Consider the following 23161-nt stretch of genomic DNA (forward strand, 5'->3'; position numbering starts at 1 on the left):
CAGGCGCCCCAGAAAGTTCTATTAGACAGGACTGATCTACAAAGAAGGCTTAATGCTAATTTAGATCCTGGAAATAGACAGGGAGGGTCTGGGAAAGGTTTCTGAAAAGATATACGTATATATTTGAAATGGGTATTAAAGTGAACATTCCAGGGGCGCCTGGGTGGCTCAGTCGTTAAGTGTCTGCCTTCGGCTTGGGTCATGATCTCAAGGTCCTGGGATCGAGCCCCACATCGGGCTCCCTGCTCAGCAGGAAGCCTGCTTCTCCCTCTCCCACTCCCCCTGCTTGTGTTCCCGCTCTCGCTGTATCTCTCTCTGTCAAATAAATAAAAATCTTTTAAAAAATAAATAAATAAAGATAAAGCAAACAGGGCGCCTGGGTCGCTCAGTTGGTTAAGCGACTGCCTTTGGCTCAGGTCATGATCCTGGAGTCCCGGGATTGAGTCCCACATCGGACTCCCTGCTCGGCCGGGAGTCTGCTTCTCCCTCTGACCCTACCCCCTCTCATGCTCTATTTCATTCTCTCTCTCAAATAAATAAATAAAATCTTAAAAAAATAAATAAATAAACTAAAGCAAACATTCCAGGCTGGCTAGTGACAGCACATGACGCTGGCCCTTCCCTGAATCATGCAATACCAAAATTTCCAGGGCAATTCCCCAAAACCCAAAAGCAAAATACTTCAAGGAGGCATTATAAAAATGAATTGGCTTTGATTTCTATTTTGCTGAGATAAACTTAGATGAAAATACCCTAAAATGAGAAAACCAGAGGATGAAGTCCAATTAGGACCTCACTAAAGAGGAGGAGGGAAAACAGAACTGGAATTCACTGCCAGATCATTCTGGAAATCTTTAACAGGTAAGCTAAACTAAGGATCAAGGGGACAAACCAAAGAATTCACTATGCTCATCCAAATACCTTTCAGTGGGAGAAACATTTCCCAATAATCGAGGTCAATATGTGAATCGAAGGTGATAAACCCCAGAGAGAGAGAGAGAAAGAAAGCATACACACACAGCCAGCCCAGGGGAGAGCTGTATAACAATTTGGTCCTTTGCGGATGGGAGGAGGGAAGTGTAACCCTCTGGTCTCTGAATCTCACTACACTACCTAGCATGCGGTGCCTCAGTTTCCTCATCCATAAAATGGATACAAGGAGAGTACCTATTTCTGAGGGCTATTATGCGGATTCCTTGAGTTACTACATGTGAAGTGCATAAAACAATGCCTGGCGTATGGAAAGGACTAAGGAAGCACTGACTGTTACTACTGCAGGAGTTTCTGAGGACCTAGCTTCACTTGGTAGAAAGGAAAAGGATTTCCCTAGGGGTGAACTCACAGGGAAGAGGGATGTTGTACTGTCATATGAAGAGGTGGGGCAGTCTGAAAAGTCCAATCCGTTCCAGGTTGAGCAAGTTTTGTAGACACCTTCCAACCCCATCCTATGGGCTATTAAAATGCCCAAAGCCATGGGGACCAGGTGCTAGAACTTCAGCAAGGTGTAGGATTTAGCTGTGGACCCCTGATATACTGACTTAGTAATACTATCAGTGTTCAATTTAAAAAAAAAAAAAAAACTCTCTCGTCTGCATAGGTAGACTACTCTATCCTTCATTCAGGCATTAATCAGGCACCCATGACAAGTCAGGCACTTTACAAGGCAACAGAAAAGCACTAAAGGTTTTTAAGCAAGGGAAGGCAACAGTCAGATTTTTGTTTAGTACTCGTTAAGAAAATAAACAAGGGAGGGGGCGCCTGGGTGGCTCAGTTGTTAAGTGTCTGCCTTCAGCTTAGGTCATGATCCTGGGGTCCTGGGATCGAGCCCCGCATCGAGCCCCGCATCGGGTTCCCTGCTCAGCGGGAAGCCTGCTTCTCCCTCTGCCTCTCCCTCTGCTTGTGTTCCCTCTCTCGCTGTGTCTCTCTCTGTCAAGTAAATAAATAAAATTTAAAAAAAGAAAAGAAAAGAAACAGAGGAAAGGATGCAGAGAAGGATACCTTGTAAGAGACTTCTGCAATCAAGCACAATACCTAACCTCTTGGATTTCCCAATGGATAGAGTACTGTGGATTTCACTTAATTGGCTCCCAATGAATACTTAACTTCCCATTTGAGAATAACAATCCCTATCAATTTAGCATTTACTATATGCCAAACATTTCATTCATTACCTCAGTTTCTCACAACAACCCAGTGAAGCAGATATTAGTATCTTTATTTTACACATGAGAAAACTCAGAGAAGGCTCAGGGAAGTCAAACAGCTCTGTTTAAGGTGACACAATAAATGGAGGAGTGGGATATGAATGTCTGTCTAAATACCTATCCACACATTACTGGTGCTGGCCTGTGGCAAAGTTTTCCCCAGCGTACATAAAAATGAGATCTAGAAACATATATCTACAAATGCCCACATGTGGTTGCCAAATTCCTTGAGAAGGGCTACCTTTTATTCTGATAATGGATCCTAATTTTTATAATAGCAAGGAGAATTTCTCATTTTTTTAATGCCCTCCTTGGCAAAACTACAAATTAGTAAATTTGTATGTGTTTTCCCACTACCACATTCAACTGGTCTATAAAAGCCAAGTCCAGGAACCACTACACTAATAATGGCATTTACATAGCATTTACCATGACCCAGGCATTATTTTAAGCTTCTTAAATATACCACCCGTTTTAATTGCAGTGACTCTGGGAGTAGACACTACTATATTCCCCTTTTTATAGATGAGGTGCCTAAGGCACTAAAGTTTAAGTGTCTTGTCTAAGAGCACAGAGCAGGGAAGAGGGAGGACCGGGACTCAATGGGAGGCCGCCCCTGTGCCGCGGTTAGAGTACCTGAGGCTGCCTTCCTAACCCTGTGGAAAGCAAACAGACCTCAACCACTGCTACTGGCCTATGACCTATAACGTTTAGATGTGTGAGACACTTACTGATAAGAACCTAAAACTGACTGCTACCTGGGGGCAAGTTACAAGATAACACATCAATAGCAAGCGCTGCTCTGCTGAATCAAAATACCAGCGTGCTGCCTTTGTAGCCTCTAATATGCTGTTTACCTAAATGCTTTAATTAACCAAATTGTTCTCTTTCATTCTCCCAGAAAATTGAAAGGCCTTCCAACCTTCCGGGGCTTCCACATTCACTCTTGGCATTTAGTTCTCAAAGAAAATCTAGAATTTCAACACAAAAGCCTTTGTGGTAGGCAGAGTTAAATTCTTTAACTTAAGAATTTAAGTTAAAATAAATGACTTCTGGGGCGCCTGGGTGGCTCAGTTGGTTAAGCGACTGCCTTCGGCTCAGGTCATGATCCTGGAGTCCCGGGATCGAGTCCCGCATCGGGCTCCCTGCTCAGCAGGGAGTCTGCTTCTCTCTCTGACCCTCTTCCCTCTCATGCTCTCTCTCATGCTCTCTCTCTCAAATAAATAAATAAAATCTTAAAAAAAATAAAATAAATAAAATAAATGACTTGTCCAAGGCAACAAAGTTGGTAGGAAGCAAAATGAAAACTGACGGCAGAAAGGATTCTTTACGAGGCTTGAGGAATCCCATGAATCAAAGACTGCAGAGACTTTTTTTTTTCCTGGTTTCCCTCTAAAATGCATACCTTTAATTCAACAAATATTGTGTTCCTACCGACATGTTCTAGGATAAATGTGGCGGGTTCACAGAATAAATGGGGGAACAAAACAAAAAAATCCTGTGGCACCTCCAAAGCTATTCAGCAATTTCTTCCTGATGTATGAATGTAAACCCCCTCACATATCAATTGAACATCAGGTCTTCTGGTATTCTCCCTCATGAAAGAATATAAATAAGTGTGTGATTGCGTGTGTGTATGCAAACGTTTTGTTAATTAACAACAAAAACAAACAAGGTAAAATTTTAAATCTCCAAATTATTCCTTATTCAAGATAATACATGAACTTGGACCACGTTCTTAAAAAGTTCTTTCTTGGGGCGCCTACTGGCTCAGTCGGTGAAGTGTCTGCGTTGGCTCAGGTCATGATCCCAGGGTCCTGGGATTGAGCCCTGCACAGGGCTCTGTGCTTAGTGGGGAGTCTGCTTCTCCCTCTCCCTCTGCCTCTTCCCGCTTGTGTGTGCGTATGCTCGCTCGCTAATTAAGTAAATAAAATTAAAAAAAAATTCTTTCTCATAATAAGATGAAATCTATCTTCCAAGTCAAGGTCTTCTTGGGTTGAAATGTTTGGTCACACCTAATTCTTTAAGATAAGATCAGGGGGGAAAAAAAATCAGGCCACTGGCCTTCTAAATTTTTTACTTTCTGGTACCGAAACAGGGTGTTCCTTGTGTTACCTGTAAGGGAAGAACTGCTTTTGTTGGGGCGCCTGGGTGGCTCAGTCTGTTAAGCGGCTGCCTTCAGCTCGGGCCATGATCCTGGGGTCCTGGGATTGAGGCCCACATCCGGCTCCCTGCTCAGTGGAGACCCTGCTTCTCTCCCTCTCCCTCTGCCTGTCACTCTGCCTACTTGTGCTATCTGTCAAATAAACAAAGAAAATCTAAAAAAAAAAAAAAAAAAAAAAAAGAACTGCTTTTGTTTTAATAAAAGGCATATAAACTCTCTGAGGGAGGAAGAGGCAAGTTATGTATAACTAGTACTCTCAACAGTGTCGACACCCAAATATTGGTTGAATGGAGAGGAAAAAGGAAAAACGAAACCTGTCTCCCTGGATCTCCATCCTCCGGAGCTACAAAGTACAGGTTTGTTCCCTCTTCTGCTCAACAGCCCTAAATTATTTACATCTTAAAAGAATTTTGGTTCATAAATGGGAAGATAAGAGTAAGGCATGTCCATTCTTGATTTTGACCAAGAAAAAGACAAAATAATATACTAATGGATTCTCTCTCTTAAAACAAGCATGGGAGGGAGGGGGCACCTTGCTAAAAAGAGAACTGAGGGGGTCAGCTATGCTAGGGGCCACAAAGTAGACTTCAGTTCTCCTCATCTCTGGGGTGCACTCAATTCTATAAAGTGTATAGCATGCAGCAGGAGTCAGTATAGAGCCAAGGCTCTGAACCATGCTGCCTCTGGAACCTACTAGATGCGTGACCTTGGGTAAGTCCCCTCTGGAAGCCTCAGTTCCCTGGCTACAAAATGAAATACTACCTACCTCAGAGGATTATTGTGAGGAGGAAACAGGGAACACTCAGCAGTCTCCTGATACACGATAGGTATATCATTGCTATTAACTGGTAATGCCGCTAATTCAATTATTGTCCTAAGAAAGGGTGACTGCATTCACCTTCAAAGGTACTAGAGTCCAACAGATCTATGACTAATCTCTTGCTTTTTAGCTCAATTTTTCCTTCATGTGTTTATAATAAACACCAAACATAATACAACCATACAGCCCCCCCAAAAAAAACACCCAAAGCAAAACAAAACAAAAACACTTTTGTTAAAAAAAAAAATACTAAAATCATTGTGGAAAACTCAGGAAAAAATTTTTCACTCAAAATTCTACAACACAAAGATAAATACAAATAGCACTTTGGCATGTTTCTTTTACTTTTTCCCCATATATATTTTAAAATAACTGGAATCATAGTGTTTACAGTTCTATATCCTGCTTTTTTCTCATACTTAATTTTATTTTCTGTCTACTTTCCCATGTCAAGAATTCTCCAAAAAACTTCCTTTTTAAATGACTCCATACTTTTTCCATAAAGCAACCATTCCCCTAAGATTAAAACATTTAGACTGCTTATTTTTTATACACATCACTATAGCTAACATCTTTGTATACAATCCTGGTCCTCATCTTTATTTCTTGGCCCATATAAATTCCTGTAAGTTGATAGAGAATTTTGTATCTTTTAAAATATTGCCAGAGGGGCGCCTGGGCGGCTCAGTCGTTAAGCGTCTGCCTTGGGCTCAGGTCATGATCCCAGGCTCCTGGGATCCAGCCCTGGCATTGGGCTCCCTGCTCCGCAGGAAGCCTGCTTCTCCCTCTCCCGCTCCCCCTGCTTGTGTTCCCTCTCTTGCTGTGTCTCTCTGTGTCAAATAAATAAATAAAATCTTAAAAAAAAAATATTACCAGGGAGCCTGGGTGGCTCAGCCTGTTAGGAGTCTGCCTTCATCTCGGGTCATGATCCCAGGATCTTGGGATCAAGCCCTGCATTGGGGTCCCTGGTCAGCGGGGACCCTGCTTCTCCCTCTGCTGCTTCCCCTGCTTGTGCTCTCCCTCTCTCCCTCTAATAAATAAATAAATAAAACCTTTAAAAACTAAATACACAATAAAAATAAAACATTGCCAAAATGCTCTCCAGAAAGTTCACACCAAGTTTTCGTGCCTGACAGTCCGGATCGTACCACCAGCAGTGACCACTACCTATTTCTTTTTAATTCCCAGCAAAGAGAGACACAAAAACTCTGGAATTACAACACAAATAGGAAAGATCTGTTATTAAAAGAATGCTTTCGTCACTTGTGGTAATTTGTACCAGGTCACTATTAACCCATTTTTTTTTTTTTTTTAAGATTTTACTTATTTGAGGGCGCCTGGGTGGCTCAGTTGGTTAAGCGACTGCCTTCAGCTCAGGTCATGATCCTGGAGTCCCGGGATCGAGTCCCACACTGGGCTCCCTGCTCAGCAGGGAGTCTGCTTCTCCCTCTGACCCTCTTCCCTCTCGTGCTGTCTCTCATTCTCTCTCTCAAATAAATAAAATCTTTAAAAAAAATTTACTTATTTGAAAGAGAGAGAGACAGGGAGAGAGGTAACACAAGCAGGGGAGTGGGAGAGGGAGAAGCAGGCCTCCCACTGAGCAGGAAGCCCGACAAGGGGCTTGATCCCAGGACCCTGGGATCATGACCTGAGCCGAAGGCAGACACTTAACCAACTGAGCCATCCAGGCGCCCCCTATTACTCCATTCTTGATCAGATATGTGACCTTGAACAAACTTGGAAAAGTTACAAATATCATTCTATACAATTCACATTCTACAGTAAAATCAGGACTTAAATGCCTCCCACATGGAGACGCTCAAATAGTTTTCAACTTATTAAGAAGTGTGTGGAAAAGGAAATGATGCCCCATCATATAAAAAAGAGATTTGGACAATATGTAGAAAATTCAGAAATGTACACTTTCAGATTTATGTACTTTTCTCCATGTAAGTTGCACCTTAATTTTTTTAAATAAAAAAAAACTTAATGAATCATGGAACACTACATCAAAAACTAATGATGTAATGTATGGGTGATTAACATAACAATAAAATTTAAAAAAACTTAAAGAGGATCTGTACGGAAGAAAATATATGTATTTCTTGTATTCACACAGAACATGAAATCACAACTATTTTAGCTAATGCTGCCATTTTTAAGCCTTTAGGGCTGCTGGCTAATGCTGGGCATATGCCAACAGCAGAGACTCACTGCCTGAGCACTGAGAGGCCTTTTTCCCTTTTTCCTCATTTACCAAAGGTTTTATCTGCATTCCTCTAGTGACTGACCAATCAGAGGGAAAAAATCTCCGAGAAGTCAGCAGCATTCAAAAAGTATTCAATTATTTCAGGCCATTAGAAATGGTATCACAAAAGCAGCATCCACCAGCTTTCCACCTACAAACTTAACATTTTTGGAAAATAAAGACCTAGTGATACTTTTATCACCAAGCATTTAAAGTACACTACTCCCAGTGAAATAATTCCCTTGAAGTAAAAGCCACTCTAGTTAAAGATGCAGATTTCGAGAATCTAACAATCTTGTATTAATGCAGTACTGGCTTTCATTTGTACACAATCAATTTGTTACTGAACAAAGAATCCTTTTTAATTGCCCATGGCAATTAACAGTAATCATTTTCTTTTGTCTTATTCCTAACTAGCGCAGGCTATAATAGATGAAACCATGATCTTGACCTTTCTTTTAAATGGAGATGGGGAGAAGTACAATGCAACTTTTTTTTTTTAATTTTTTACACTTCCGGAGGCTGTTAGCTGTAGCTGGCCAGCACACTTTCACTCCAACATTATTTTTGGTTTTTTTCAACCCAATATTATTTAACAACTTTCTGATTCATGAAAAAAGCATTGTAGTGAGTTCCACACAAATAAGTCAAGGGGCTAGGTGTAGTTTTGTCTACACATTTCTAGTTGCCTAGAGAATTTTCTCAATTGAAAATTGTCAATTAGGAGCCACTCAGATACTTTTCTACTTACCAAAGAAAATATAGACTTAAGGAGTCATTACATGACCAAATAGGTCTATCTTACTATATCATTTCTTTTGGACAACTTATATATATATACGAAATATATATACGTATGTACGTGTACACACACACACACACACACACACACACACACACACACACACACGTGTTATACCTGGGTTTGAATCCAGGTCAGAAATCAAATGCTCAACTTTTTCAACATGCTGGCTAGATAAGCTGGTACCTGGGTCTATATATTCTTTTTCAAAATAGTGTGCCATAGAACAAACTCTGTGCTCAGTAGTCTGTGAATACGAAAGCCTTTAAGACTATTAATATGGGGATGCCTCTCAAGAACGCAGAAATTCATCAGAATAGTCTATTCAACATATACTTCCCTCAACCCACCGTATGTTATATAAGGCTAATCATTCACAACTGACTATAAATTCCTTAAGGAGATGAAGTATAGCTTATTCTTATATCCCAGAGAAATAAGACAGACTAATAAAATAAACACAGACCTTGGAATCAGACAGACACAGATTCATAACATAGCTCTCAACCTCTCAGCTGTGTAACCCTGGTCAGGACACTTACAATATTATGTATATTTGAGGATTAAATGCTGACTAGGAGGGCATGCCCTCTGAGAGTTTAAAGCCTAAAAATGGCCATTATAGTTGGTGCACATCTCTCCACCCACCTACCCCCCAAAAGAGAAAAACAAAAAGGCTTTGGCACCTGTTTGGGTTCAATCAACTTATGTGTAGTAGTGGGGGGCCTACTACAAAATACCTACAAGGTATTTTGCTAGGTGTGACAGGAAATAAGAGCTACATGACAGTCCCCACCCTCAAGGAGTTTACTATCTGGAGAGAGGAAACAAGTATGATTAGCTATAAAATAAGGCAGAACGGAAACAGACTAGTATAATCCCTCCATTTTTCACACAAAGAAACCATAGCCAAGAGAAGTGAAAATGATTTGGCCAAAGTCATACAGCTAGTAAGCAGCAGAGCTGGGGCTAGGGCCTGAGTTTCTTCATTACCAATTCAACATTCTTTACACCATAGGAAGCTGCCTCTCAATTGTTCAAATTTGATTTCCAACTACAAACTGCCACCATAGTGACCAGCAAAGGGACATTTTCCAAATAAGAATGCATAGACACTAGGAGAGCAAAAAAGGTATGAAATACCACGGATGCATAACGCAACAGTCACAACTGCCACAAATTTCATAAAATGAAAATACTCATTTCAATAAAGGAAGATGAAGGAGATAGGTACGTCTGGCTATTTTCAACTAAAGTAAATATTACTTTCCTGTGATGATGGTTCATGGCTGAAAGTACCTGGTTCTCTACTAATATATCAACTTAATGGTTCATCTTAGCACCAAGAGACTGGCAGAAATCCCTTGGACAAACAATAACTTGAAACAACTAAATGAAGCAAGAAGCAAATAAATGAAAATTAGACTGACAGATGCCAAAAGTTATTTTCAAGAATTCTTCATAGACAAAACCTCATTAAAGCATTGTATCAAATATTAAATAGAAATAAACTTTCAGGAAGATGAACATGAATGATTTGTTTGCATTTCTTAATACCAGCAATTCAAGGGCTATTCAGACACTGCTATTTAAGAGCCTAGGTCAACAATGACTCAGCTTGAAAGATTCCATATTGCTTTTAAAAGAGGTGTATGGTTTTAGTTATGTAGTGAATACAATCTGGATGCCCCTTCCCCCCAAATTATAAACTAATTTTCACATGAATGGCTGGAAAAGAGACAATGTTTATGTTTGAAAAAAGTATACAACAAAGGCAATCCAGTTCATTTTACTGCATTCCCCAGAGAAAGGGCACTTACCCCCAATTCTGGGCTACAGGATTTGATTGGAGGGGGGGTGGAGGGGGGATGGAGAGGTTAAGAGTAGCACCAGGGATCCAGTCCCAGCCCCAGCTCTAACTTGGTTTGTGGTCCAGGACAAGAATCTACAACCAGAGCTGGACAGCACACTAGATTTCAGACGAGGAATGTGAAACCCAGAGAGGTGAAGTGATTTGTTCAAGGTTCCCACTAATTAGGTTAAGACCAGAAGATCTTCTGCGTGTACTTCCAATACTGCTTCAATTGTGACGGGAAACCTGTTACCATGCCCCATGCAAGTTCATTTCCCCATCTGTAAATCAGGAGGCTAGACTAGGCACGGGTTTTCAAGTTGTGTTGTGTGTCCAAGTTGTTTCAAGTTATTGTTTGTCCAAGGGATTTCTGCCAGTCACCTTCCCTCTTCAAGTAAAGAATCTCCAAGTTATGTATTTCAAATAATGCGAAAAAGAAATTTTAAACAACTAGACTAGATGGTCAATAAAATGTCACATCGACTGGGTAAATTAAGACACCTAGCTGGTGAATGACAACAGTCACAGCAGATCACAGGAAGGCCCTGCAGGAAGCTCAACACCTCTCAGAAGGCCCCCACAAACTGAAGATGTGAAAGCAGAAGATACCAGAAGGAGATGGACAAACACTCTCACCATGTCAATCTCCAACTGTATTGACCTGCTGTGTCTCCCTGTCACACAGAGACTGCAGAAACACCTATGAAAGCTGCAGTTTACGGTCATCTGTGAAACCCTCACTCCTCCCAGGCTGTCCTTTGCCAAAAGCTACCATCAGGCCCATGGACAACCTCTTCCGTGTAACTCGTATCAGGAAGCATGACTCTTCTGATTTTTTTTTTTCCACTGTCCTAAATGCTTTGGCCTTCATCATGCTAAGAAAAAAGAGAAGATGGGTAAGGGAAGGGGGACATGGTCAAAAGAATAGTTTAAAAAAAAAAAAAAAAGGAAGAGAAGAACTCTGATTACACTAGTATTACAGAGATTTTCTCGGCACTGCAGGAGCCCTTGAAGACCTGTTACTACATAGAAAACAGTCATCTACTGCCATCTCCTGCTCCACACCCCACCCCCGACTGGCATATTAACTGTTCCAGAAGGCCAAGGCTACCACCTCTGATTTCTGTAGCACCCAATTCCATCATGAAAGCAAATGCTGACAGTGAGGTTGAAGCCTCTGCTACCATCAGAGAAATCTGACAATCTTTTTAACACCAGTTACCAGTTTAGGAAGAAAAATCATCCCTTTGTTCTTCTGTCTCCTCTCTTCCTATTATGTAAACTTAGGCTTTGGCCATGCAGAAACTTTCTGTGCTGCCAGTGACGTTAAAACTCTAAAACACAAATTTAAGCAGTGCTGCACACACAACTGTCTTAACTAGCTAACACTTTCCCATTAAGAATAAAAAACAACTATTTATACCAACACGGAAAACATAAACTCTAAAATAAATTCAGAGACTGAGTCATGATTCACAAGGCCAAAATTCAGAAACGAATGGAAATCAACAGAAAGATGAACCAAAATTCTGTAAGTCAATAATGGTGTGTGTGGGGGGGGACAATAATGGTGAAGATACATGCTGTAGATACTTAAAATTACCAGACTCTGTCAGAAAATTTAAAGTCCTAAGAACTCAGAAGCTAAAGGAACCATATGATCTATGATCTAGCCCCCTTTATCATAGACAAGTACCCTAACATTTGATAAGTCAATGGTCCAATTCTGTAGATAACAGTGAATGCTTTTTTATTTCAAGTGTTCACACAGAACTATTTCTAAATAAATGCTGAAGTAAACAAAGTTTGATCATAGCTCAGTTAAATAAAGTCCTTCCAGTAAATGCTCCTTCACAGCTGGATGGCTGCTTTAATATGCAATTGCCCTAGGCCACAGGGGGAAAAAAAATCAGGCTTTTGATTTACTTAAGAAATAAAATAAATAAACCTAGAACATGCAAAGGTTCCCTCTCCCAAGTTAAGGACAGAGAATGGTTAGATGCCTTTTCTGTAAAAAAAAAACAAAAAACAAACACCTCTTTCTCTGAATAGATTTCTTAAACCCCACCCCCAACATAAGATCACTGAAGAAAAAGCTCCAAGAAAGGTAGCTAAGGTACATTTCTCAGGTAATAAGACCAAAAATCCTTTCGTATCAGCCAGTTCCTGGCACCCTTTCCTCACTCTACCAAATCAGGTCACTCACAAGGCTTGGGGACTGTCAGGGCCCACCCACATACTTCTTGTACACCAAAGAGCTCCCCCACCCGCCAGCATGGATCTGCCCAGAGGCATTCAACTCCTGTGGCTGGGAGCGCCTACAACACCAGAGGGCAGAAATCTGAGTGACATTTGGCACTCTCTCTTTCAACAAACAACCGCAACGGGCTTTCCAAACTCAGGCCGTAATCATTTTGAAGACCAGGAAGCTGGAGCCTTCCTGGGGCAGAGGTGAAAAGAAATAAGCCCACCCTCCCAAAGGTCACACTGCAAACCAGAGGCCATTAGGGAAGAAGGCAAGACTACAGCTTCTGCAGCCCCAGAGCAGTAAACACCAAATGGGGCTATTACCCCCTGTGGGATTGGGGAGAACTTGAGAACTAGCATTTCCCCAGCCAGAAGTAAAACAAAAATAAGACTGTCATGGGGGGGGGGGGAAGCACACTTTTAAGTTCTCCTAAGGGGTGCTGGCTTGGAGGTGGAAGGGGGGAGAGAGTACAACTGTCTTTTTACAACAGCTCAGAGAAGGAGGGAGGGAAAGTGAGAAAGAAAGACCTGTGAGCGGCTGCACTCTCCTGTTCCAAAGGACACAAAGCTGCAAAGCCCAGGGATCTGAAGGGGCTGGGGAGCAAGATGGGAAGGAGGAAAAAAAGGCGGGGGCAATGGAAACAGACCTACCCCCTCACCATCACTAACCTTGGTAGAAGTAGGGAAAATGGGGGCAACAGTCCCACTCCAGACAGCAGTAACCAGCCAACCACCCCCCACCTATTTATTTACCCAGACCTCAGGATCCCTGGGGATAAAACCCTGAGGGTCAGGGTGCCCACTGAATCTGCAGTCTAAACCAGAGCCTAGAGAACCCTAGGCCCAACCCAGCCCCTTCCCCTCCAAAGCTGAGGACTGGAGGCTAGAGGAAGACAAGCCTCAAGAGGGGAAGCACTCAGTGGGAATGGGCGGGTCAAGAATGGAGAGCTGGAAGAAGCAAGCCTGACAGGAACCTAATGGGAAGAGAAGGAGATTGGCAGGACACAAAGGGGGGGGGGGAAGGTGAGGAAACAAGTCAACGAGGAACAGAATTGGGAATTGGGTATCAAAAGGGAGGGAGAATCTATCCAAGAACTGAAATGGCTCCAAGAGGGAGCTGGGGGGGTGGGGAGGCAGCCGGTGATAGGAAGGAATGGTTGAGAAGATATCCCTACTACTGGGCAGCACTGGGAGAAAGAGAACTCAAAAGGGAGCTAAAAGGCAGGACAAAGGAGGGAGAACAAATACAAGAAAGGGAAGAGCGGAGGTTGAGGGCTGAATCAAAATGGTCGGGGGTGGAGGAGGTCAGGTGGAAAACTTAGAATTGAGAGAGACACAGGTGGGATGCAATCACCAGAAGACCGGAATTAAAGAGAACCACTCCGACAGGGAACAGCAAGAGTAAAGCTAAAATGGGTCAAAAAGACAGGTGAGCAAGTGGACAGCTCCGAAAGGGGCAGAGCTGGGAGAAAAACGTTAGAGCGGATGGCGCACAGCTAACAAATGCAAGAGCAAGTGCAGAAAGGATTTGGGGCAGGTCTATGAGATGCAGCGAAATGGGAAGGAAAGGGGGCGATGGGTCAGAGAAGTTATCAAAGATTTAGTGAGGTAAAGGGCAAGTCCAAGGAGGGCCAAAATGGAGAGGAGAAGACTTAGAGAAAGATGAGGCTGGAAACAGGTCTCAAGCAAAGAAGAACGGAGAGGGAAACAGGTCAAAGAAAGGGGGAGCAAATGAATGACACAGTTCAACAGTACCAACGAGGAGGTGGAGAGGAGAGGAAACCGCAAGGAGAACACTGGGCAGCACTGAGGCTGCGGACAGGCTGAGTTAGGTCAGAGAAGTGAATGGCAGAAATGAGAGCTGCAGGGTCATAGAGGGGCGAGGAGGCTGCTTCATGGAAGGCAGAGTCGGAAAGCAAGCAGGTTAGGGGGGCACAGCAAGATCTGAGATTGGGCAAAGGGCAGATCGGGTAGGTAGAAAGGTCTGGAAGAGAAAAAAAGGGTCTGAATGGCAAATGGGAGCAAGATCTGAGAAGGAGAGGAGGTGAGCATGGTGCATCCGAGTCCGAGAAGGGGCAGGGGACTGAAGTGAGAGGCATGCAAGGGTCGGAGAGCTTAGAGGCATCCCGGGGGTGCAGCAGGTTCCGCGAGTGGGCAGCAAGGCCCAAGAGGGAGATGGAATTAAGTCCAAGGAGAAGACCTAGGGGCAGCAGTGCCAAGATGAACAAGGTCTCGGATGGATCTCCAAGAAGGTGGAACCGCAGGTCCTAGAGGGACAGTTCCTGGGGGTGCACCAGAGGACGGATAACAGTAGATGGGTCAAAGAAGGGAACAGATCTGGAGGGTGGTGAGACTGGAACTGAAGAGGGGGCAGGCAGGCGGGTCACGAATCTCAAAGTGAAGGTCCAGAATTAAGAGATGCAGAAGGATCACTGAGGAGGTGGGTCCCGAGAGCACTGCAGAGTCCATGAGGGGCGAAGCGCATTACTGAGGGGCGGAAGAGGGAAGGGGGAGGCGCAGAATTGGGAGCAGAGTGGCTTAAGTGAGGAGGGGGCGGCCGAAGCGGACACCGAGATCCCAAACGGGTCGGAAGGTAGGGGCAGACGCGGGGACAGCAGGGCTGGGGCGAGCAGGGACAGGTCCGAAGGGCGGGCGAGCCCCGCGGGCCGGGCCGCAGCGCGAGGCAGCGGGGCCAGCGGGGCCCGGGGGGTTGGGGGGCCGCTCCCTCCCCTCCCCCTCCGGCTCCTCCATTGTTCGCGGGCTCCGGGCCCCGCCGTCCCCGCCTCCCCTTGGACCCCGCAGCGGGGCGGCGCCCGGCCTCGCCGCCGGGGCCCGCGAGCTCGCGCACTCACCAGCTGGGCGCCCTCAGCGCGGCTCCGGCCTCCAGGATCCCAGCAGCGGCGACGGCGGCCCCGGCGCCATGTTCTGCTGCTCCTCGTCCAGCGGCGGCTGAGGCGGCGGCGGCGGCGGCGGCTCCGGCGGCGGGGGGCCGGGCGGACCCTCCCTCGCGGGCTCCCTCCTCCGCCTCCTCCACCTCCTCCTCCCGCCGCGCCGCGGCTCTCCCTCGGGGCGGGGGGGCGGGGAGGGGAAGGGGGGAGGGGCGGGAACCAGGGGGAGGGCGGACCGGCCTCGCTTGCTCGCTCCCTCCCTCCTTCGCAATGGCGGCGGCGGCGCCTCCTTCCTGCAGCCGCCGCTCCCGCGCGCGCGCGCTCCTCGCTACTGCGCGTGCGTGGCGTGCGGACCGTTGCAGGAGGATAACGGCCCCTGGGCGCGCGCCGCAAGGGGATAACCGGCGCCGGGCAGCAGACGAAGCGAGGGCGTCTAGGCGCCCAAGGGGCTCAGTGCCACTACCGCGGTCTCTGGCTGGGAACGGGCGCGGAGGCCATAATGCGCGTGCGCCTCAAAGAAATGCCGCTACTGCGGTGGCTGCGGCGCGAGACAGCACCAGGCAGCCTGCGCCCGGGCAGAGGGAATGGGATGGGCAAGTGCGCGTGCGCGGGAGGGACTGCCTGGCGCGAGGCGGAGGGAGTGGCCCGCGGGAGTAGCGCGCGCCCTTGCGCGCGCCAGAGCAGCCGATCCCCTCCTGGCGGGGGCTCGTGGAGAAAGCGGGAGGGGAGAGGCATGGCCCGGCTTTGGGGGCGGGGGCGAAGGGCGCGATCCCGCTCGCGCGGGACCTGACCAGCCAATGGGACGCAAGGGGAGGTGGGTTTGCCGCGCGAGCCTCAGCCCCTGGGATAACGGAGGAGGTGAGATGGAGCGACGTAGCGTGGGGCGGTGGGGAGGTGCTGAGGAGAAGGGAGAACACCCAGCGAGGGAGTTGATTGGGGAGCACGAGGAGGCGTGGCCCGTCTCAGCCCGTTCCAAGCCTGGCAATTTGTCGTTCCGGAAGAAGGGGCAGGGCTAGGGAGCGCGTGCTCTTTCCCTCGGCAGTGAAGAAATTCTGCAGGCAATGCGCACGTTGATACGACTTGCTCTGGGTTCTGTGATCGCTCGAAATCCGGGAGAGGGACAAGGGTCCGCTCCTGCGGGCAGGCCTGACCTCCAAGTCAGCATTGTGCAAATGACTGCAAATCAAATGTCAGTTCTGGCCCGTGCAGTGTAAACTTAGTAGTGATGGGAAGGGGCACCGCCATAACCTTTAAGTTCTGAACTGAGGAGGGGTTCCTGTGGGACCCCTCCGGAAGTACGCATGGTGGAAGATGAGCGTTCTGGGCACCGAGTCAATATTTACGGAATGCATGAAGAAGGGCTGTTTCCTGTTATATTTTGCGTTTCTTTCCTCAGTCTCTTCATCTCCAAAATGGATTAATAATTGTACCTCCCTCATAGGGTTGCTGAGAGAATTAAATGAGATATATTTGTAAAGTGCTAAACTTTATTTCTTTTTATTTTACTTATTTTTTTAAGTAATCTCTACGGCTAATATGGGGTTCAAACTCACAGCCCGGAGATCAAGAGTCACATGCTTCACTGACTGAGCCATCCAGGTGCCCCTCATGTCCTTAAGTTTTAAAATATCCATTAAATAAAGGTTTTTTGGTTACTGATCAGAGTCCTTTCCCTTGACTTTTTTAACTTAGCGTTTTTTATGCATATAATCTGGTTTTTAGATGTCTGTGATTGTTTTTTTGTTGTTTTTTAAGTCTAAGTTCTGTAAGCCAAACTCATCAAGTGCATGGCCCAGGTTTTCTTTACACTGTCACCGCAAACCTTGGTTTAGAAATGATTTTGAGATCACTTAGGGAACAGCAGATTCCCCACAAATTAATACATCTTTATAACTCCAATGCAATGTTCAGGTGGTTCGATTCTTGGAAAGACTGTGAACTGACAGCACCCAGAATAAAGAACACTGGCTTCACTCTGGACCTAAATGTCCCTCTCCCTGTCTTTTGGAGCCTGTCAACTCTACCTTGTCCTTTGAGTCTCAGCTTAACCTCACTTCCTCAGAGTGGCCTCCCAGATTTGGTCGGTCTGACTCCTTATTTGATGAAGACAGTATTCTATGCTAGGCGACATTCTAAAACACTTTAAACATATTAACTCACTTAATCCTCAACATCTTATGAGTATGTTACAGTTGTTATGATTCTACTAAACTAAAACACAGGGAGGTTATGCAGCTAGTCAGTGGCAGATTTGAAATTCAATCCGACAGTGAGGGTCTGATGACTACAAACTTACTACTTCTTCTAGCACTGCACCAGGGCCTGAAGTTCTGTATTGGTATCACCATTTTATGTGTGAGCCCTTTGAAGGCAGGGACTCTGTCTGGCTATTTCTTCAGTCTGGCAAATGGCCCACCATAAATACTCCTTAATGAATAAATGAATGAATCCCATACTAAACAATGGGGATGGCTGAAAAGACAGAGCCCTTGTCTAATGACTAACTCCTACCCCTCTTTCAGACACTAGTTCATAATGACCCCTCATCCAGAAGGCCCTCCTAACCCACAGGCTTGGTCAGGCACTCCCTCTAGGCTCCCAGAGCCCCTTTGGGTCCTCCATCCAATCCCTGACCGCTCTGGGTTTTCCCTGTCGTGATGGGTCTTTCTCACCAGACTGTGAACCCCGTGAGGGCAGGACCGGGGCTGTCTCAGCCAATGTTGATGTATCCAACACAGGTCAAGGCACGAGGCAGGGGCTCATGCAGTGTTTCCTTGACGGAATGATCGGAACTATCAAGGAGCGCCTTCCCAGCTCTGCAATTCTTTCCAGTGCGCTGGAGGGCCGGTGTTAGCTGAACAAGCCTACCACAGGAAGCAGGCTTCCCTGGGGGCAGCCGCCCCCGCACACCCGGCTAGCCTCCACTCCAGGATAAATAAACAACCGAGTAAACAATTAGCTGACAGAAGTGCCGACTGCTGGCCTGGGCCTCTGTCAAGATTTCCCAAGCATCACCCCGAAAGGCCCCGAGAACTGGACGTCACACCAGCCAGAGAGGCAGGGTAGGTACGAGGCGGGGTCTGGGGTGCCGGACCCTGATCGGAGAGAGGCACAGCCAGAAAAATTCACCAAAGAGTTTTGCAAAGAGGGTGAATGTGCTGGAGCAAATTCTCTCTACATTCCTCAGAGCCTGAAAGAATCACACAGGGTGGAGACCAGGTCTGCGCTCGTCCAAAAGTCAGTGAGCTCACAGCGCCTCCTATAAACCGAACTGGGGAAGCAGCGTCTCACTGATGCCGCGGGGGATGTCAGAGAGCGCTGAACTCTTCCGCCATTGGTCGGAAGAGCAGCCAATCGCGAGGAAGGAACGGGAGGCGGGGATGCTCGGATTCACGGCTGGATCCCGTGGCCCTGGCCAGTGGCTGACAAGTAGTGGGCACGCGCTAAATGGCTGATGGAAGGGTGGATGATGAACCTCTCAATTTCTATAGAATTTGAAAATGGAAAGATGACATGGATACCGAGAAGTACACAAATCACAAGTGTACGGCTCGATGAATCATTCACAAAGAAACACACAGCCTGTAACCTGCATCCAGATAAACAGAATGTTACCAACCTCTCAGAAGCCCATCCCCCGGACCCCGTCCAGTCACTCCCCTCCCCCAACGACAAAAATCTATCCTGATTTCTATGGCTGTAGATTAGTTTTGCCCGTTTTTACACTTTATATAAGTGAAATTCTCAATGCTGTGTAGTATTCCACTGTGTGAATGAAATACAGTATATTTATCCATTCTATTGTCGGTGAGCATCTGGGTAATTTCCATTTGGGGTCTATTATGAATAGTCCTGCTATGACAATCTAGAATATGTCTTTTGATGGGGCGCCTAGGTGGCACAGTTGGTTAAGCGTCTGACTCTTGGTTTGGGTTCATGTCATAATCTCAGGGTCATGATTTCATGAGATTGAGCCCCCAGTCCACTCCTCGCTCAGTGTGGAGTCTGCTTGAGATTCTCTCTCCCTCTCTTTTTGTCCCTCTCGCTCGTGTTCACTCTCTCTCTCAAATAAATAAATAAATATTTAAATAAATATGTCTTTCGGGGCGCCTGGGTGGCTCAGTCGTTAAGCGTCTGTCTTCGGCTCGGGTCATGATCCCAGGGTCCTGGGATCGAGCCCTGCATCGGGCTCCCCGCTCTGCGGGAGGTCTGCTTCTCCCTCTCCCACTCCCCCTGCTTGTGTTCCCTCTCTCGCTGTGTCTCTCTCTGTCAAATAAATAAATGGAATCTTTAAAAATAAATAAATAAATAAATGAACGAATAAATAAATAAATATGTCTTTTGGTAAACATATGTATTTGTTTCTGCTAGCTATGTACCTGAGTGAAATGGCTGGTCACCGAGTGTGCGTGTGTTCACCTTCCCCAAAGTGGATGTACCAATTTCCATCCCAGGAGTTATGTGTAAGAATTTCAACAGCTTCACCTTTTCCATCTTTTTAATTTAATTTTGGCCATCCTAATGGTTGTGTAGTTGTATCCTTTGTAGTCTTAATTTGTCTTTCCCCAGTGATTCCTGAGGTTGAGCATCTTTCCATGGCTATATAAGCCATCTGAACAGCATCTTTTGTGAAGTGCTGTTCGAATCTTTTGCCCATTTCCCCACTGTTATATATTATCTTCTTTATTTATTTTAAATTATGCAATACTGCATGAATTTCTTGTCCTTGCAAGAAATTAAAATACTCTAGATAAAATTCAGTCTCCATGGAGTATCCAACCCCATCCCACTTACCTCTTCAGAAATGTGTTTTCTTCCAGACCTCTTTATACATTCACATGAATGCAGCATAGTATAGTGGCTCGAGGCATTGACTCTGGAGCCAGAATGCCTGCACTAGAATCTCAACTCCACCATTTGCAAGAGCTGTGTGACCTTGGGAAAGTTATTCAATTTCTCTGTACCTCAATTTCCTCATCTTTAAAATGGGGCTGAGGGCGCCTAGGTGGCTCAGATGGTTAAGCGTCTGCCTTCGGCTCAGGTCATGATCCTGGGGTCCTGGGGTCAGGTCCCGCATCGGGCTTCCTGCTCCTTGGGGAGCCTTCTTCTCTCTCTGCCTCTCTCTCTGTCTCTCATAATAAATAAATAAAAATCTTTTAAAAAATAAAATAAAATGGGGTTGATAATATTAATACCTAACTCACAGGCTTGTTTTGAGGTTTCAATAAGCCAATTGCTTAGAAAAATGCCTGGAACATAGTAAATGCTATACTGGTGATAGCTACAACTGAGTTGTGAAGATTTTTTTAAAATATAAGTCATATAACATTTTCATTGTGGTATAATGTAAATAACATAGAGCCGCCTGGGTGGCTCAGTCATTAAGCATCTGCCTTCCGCTCAGGTCATGATCCCAGGGTCCTGGGATCGAGCCCCGCATCGGGCTCCCTGCTTGGCAGGAAGCCTGCTTCTCCCTCTCCCACTCCCCCTGCTTGTGTTCTCTCTCGCTATGTCCCTCTCTGTCCAATAAATAAATAAAATCTTTAATAAATAAATAGATAGATAGATAGATAACATAAAACTTACCACTTAACTATTTTTAAAGATTTTATTTAATTATTTTAGAGGGTGATAGTGCGAGCGGAGGGGAGGAGCAGAGGGAGAGGGAGAGAGTGAATCTGAAGCCAACTCCTCACTGAGCTCGAAGCCCGAGATGGGGCCTGATCCCAAGACCCCAAGATCATGACCTGAGCTGAAACCAAGAGCAGGCGCTTAACCGACTGAGTGCCCCAGGTGCCTCACCACTTAACCATTTTTAGCCATTTCAGTGGCCTTAAGTGCATTTGCAATGTTGTTCAACCATTACCACTATCCAATTTCAGACCTTATTAATTATACCAAAACTGAAACTCTGTATCCATTAAATGATAACTCCCCTTTCTGCCTCCCTGCCATGCCCCAGCCCCTGGTAACCAGCATTCTACTTTCTAGCTCTATAAATTTGCCTTTTCTAGGTGCTTCCCCTAAGTGAAATCATACAGGGACACTTGGGTGGCTCAGTCGGTTAAGTGTCTGCCTTCAGCTCAGGTCATGATCCCAGAGTCCTGGGATCGAGTCCCACATCAGGCTCCTTGCTCAGTGGGGAGCCTACTTCTCCCTCTGCCTGCCGCTCCCCACTGCTTGCATGCGTGTTCTCTCTCTGACAAATAAATAAATGAAATCTTTAAAAAGAATAAGGGAAATCATACATTTGTTCCTTCATGTCTGGTCTATTTCACCTAGCACCATGTTTTCAAGTTTCATCCATGTTGTAGCATGGATCTGAATTTAATTCCTTTTTAAGATTGAATCATGTTCCATTGTATATATGACATCTTGTTTATCCATTCATCTGTTAAGAGACATTTTGGGGTTTTGGCTATTGTGAATGATGCTCTAGGAACGTTGATGTACATGTATTTGAATCCCTGTTTTCTGTCATTTGGAATATATACTTAAGCATAAAATTGCTGTATCATGTGGTAATTCTACATTTAACTTTTTTGTGGAACCACCAAACTGTTTTCCACAGTGGCTGTACCATTTTCCATTCCCACCAGAAATGTTCAAGGGTTCCAGTTTTCCCGCATCCTTGCCAACACTTGTTACTGCTTTTTGTACTTGTTTTCTTTTGTTTTTGATAATAGCCATCCTAAACGTTGTGAAGTGGTATCTCATTGTGGCTTTCATTTGCATTCCCCTGAAGACTAGTGATGTTGAGCACATTTTCCTATGCTTATCTGCCATTTGTATATCTTCTCTGGAGAGATGTCTATTCGAATCCTTTGTCCATTTTTAAATTGAGATTTGTTGTTGTTGGGTGGCAGGAGTTCTTCGTATATTCTGGATATCAATCTCTTATCAGATATATGCTTTGCAAATATTTTCTTCCATTCTATGGGTTGTCTTTGCACTCTCTTGATAGTGTCCTTTGATGCACAAAGTTTTTAATTTTAAAATATTTTATTTATTTATTTGATAGAGAGAGACACAGCGAGAGAGGAACACAAGTAGGGAGTGTGGGAGAGGGAGAAGCAGGCTTCCTGCTGAGCAGAGAGACTGATGCGGGGCTCGATCCCAGCACCCTGGGATCATGACCTGAGGCGAAGGCAGACGCTTAACAGAGCCACACAGGCGTCCCCAAAAGGTTTTAATTGTGATGCACAGTTTTTTTTTTCTTGTGTTGCTTATGTGTTTGGTATCAGGTGGATCACATAATTTTTTAAAAAGAAAAATGTGGTAGACATTACCTTAGCCAAATGATCAAACTCACCAAGAATGAGACAAACCAGCATCACACACCCCTCATGGGATACTCTGAGAAGAACATAGGATCTTTCTGTGATATTCCTGCACCAAATGTCAAACCTGGATCTAATCATGAGGAAATACCAGACAAACCCACATGAAGGGACATTTTGCAATATAACTGATGTGGACTCTTCAAAAATGTCAGTGTCTTGAAATACTGACAAAGCAAGGGGACTGTTCCGGATTAAAGAAAGCTAAGGGAACATGACAATTAAATACCACCTGTGATTCTGGATTGGATTCTGGAACAGAAAACAAATAAAATAAAATAAAAAATAAAAACCCTAGGGGTGCCTGGGTGGCTCAGTCAGTTAAGCATCCAACTCTTGATCTCAGCTCAGGTCTTGATCTCAAGGTCATGAGTTCAAGCCCCACATTGGGCTCCATGCTGGAGGTGGAGCCTACTAAAAGAAAGAAGGAAAGGAAGAAAGGAAGAAAGGAAGAAAAAAAGGAAGAAAGGAAGAAAGAAAGGAAGGAAGGAAGGAAGGAAGGAAGGAAGGAAGGAAGGAAGGAAGGAAGGAAGAAAGAAAGAAAGAAAGAAAGAAAGAAAGAAAGAAAGAAAGAAAGAAAGAAAGAAAGAAAGAAA

General features: G+C 45.1%; 1 protein-coding gene across 2 annotated transcripts in view; it reads right to left on the reverse strand.

Annotated features, from left to right (window-relative positions):
• Positions 1-15789, reverse strand: part of ARHGAP35 (Rho GTPase activating protein 35) — a 125119-nt gene extending 109330 nt beyond the window's left edge. Inside the window, exon 1 of one of the 2 annotated variants that reach the window (XM_025849604.2) lies at positions 15190-15782. The gene's annotated coding sequence lies outside the window, so the exon portion shown is untranslated. Of the gene's footprint in view, positions 1-15189 lie in introns of both variants that reach the window. The other variant, XM_073886526.1, reaches the window with a different exon arrangement.
• Between the last annotated feature and the right edge of the window lie 7372 nt (positions 15790-23161).

This window comes from Callorhinus ursinus, unplaced genomic scaffold, assembly GCF_003265705.2.
Source record: "Callorhinus ursinus isolate GAN/ISIS: 27379988/994484 unplaced genomic scaffold, GSC_fseal_2.0 scaffold71, whole genome shotgun sequence".
Classification (NCBI taxonomy): Eukaryota; Metazoa; Chordata; class Mammalia; order Carnivora; family Otariidae; genus Callorhinus; species Callorhinus ursinus.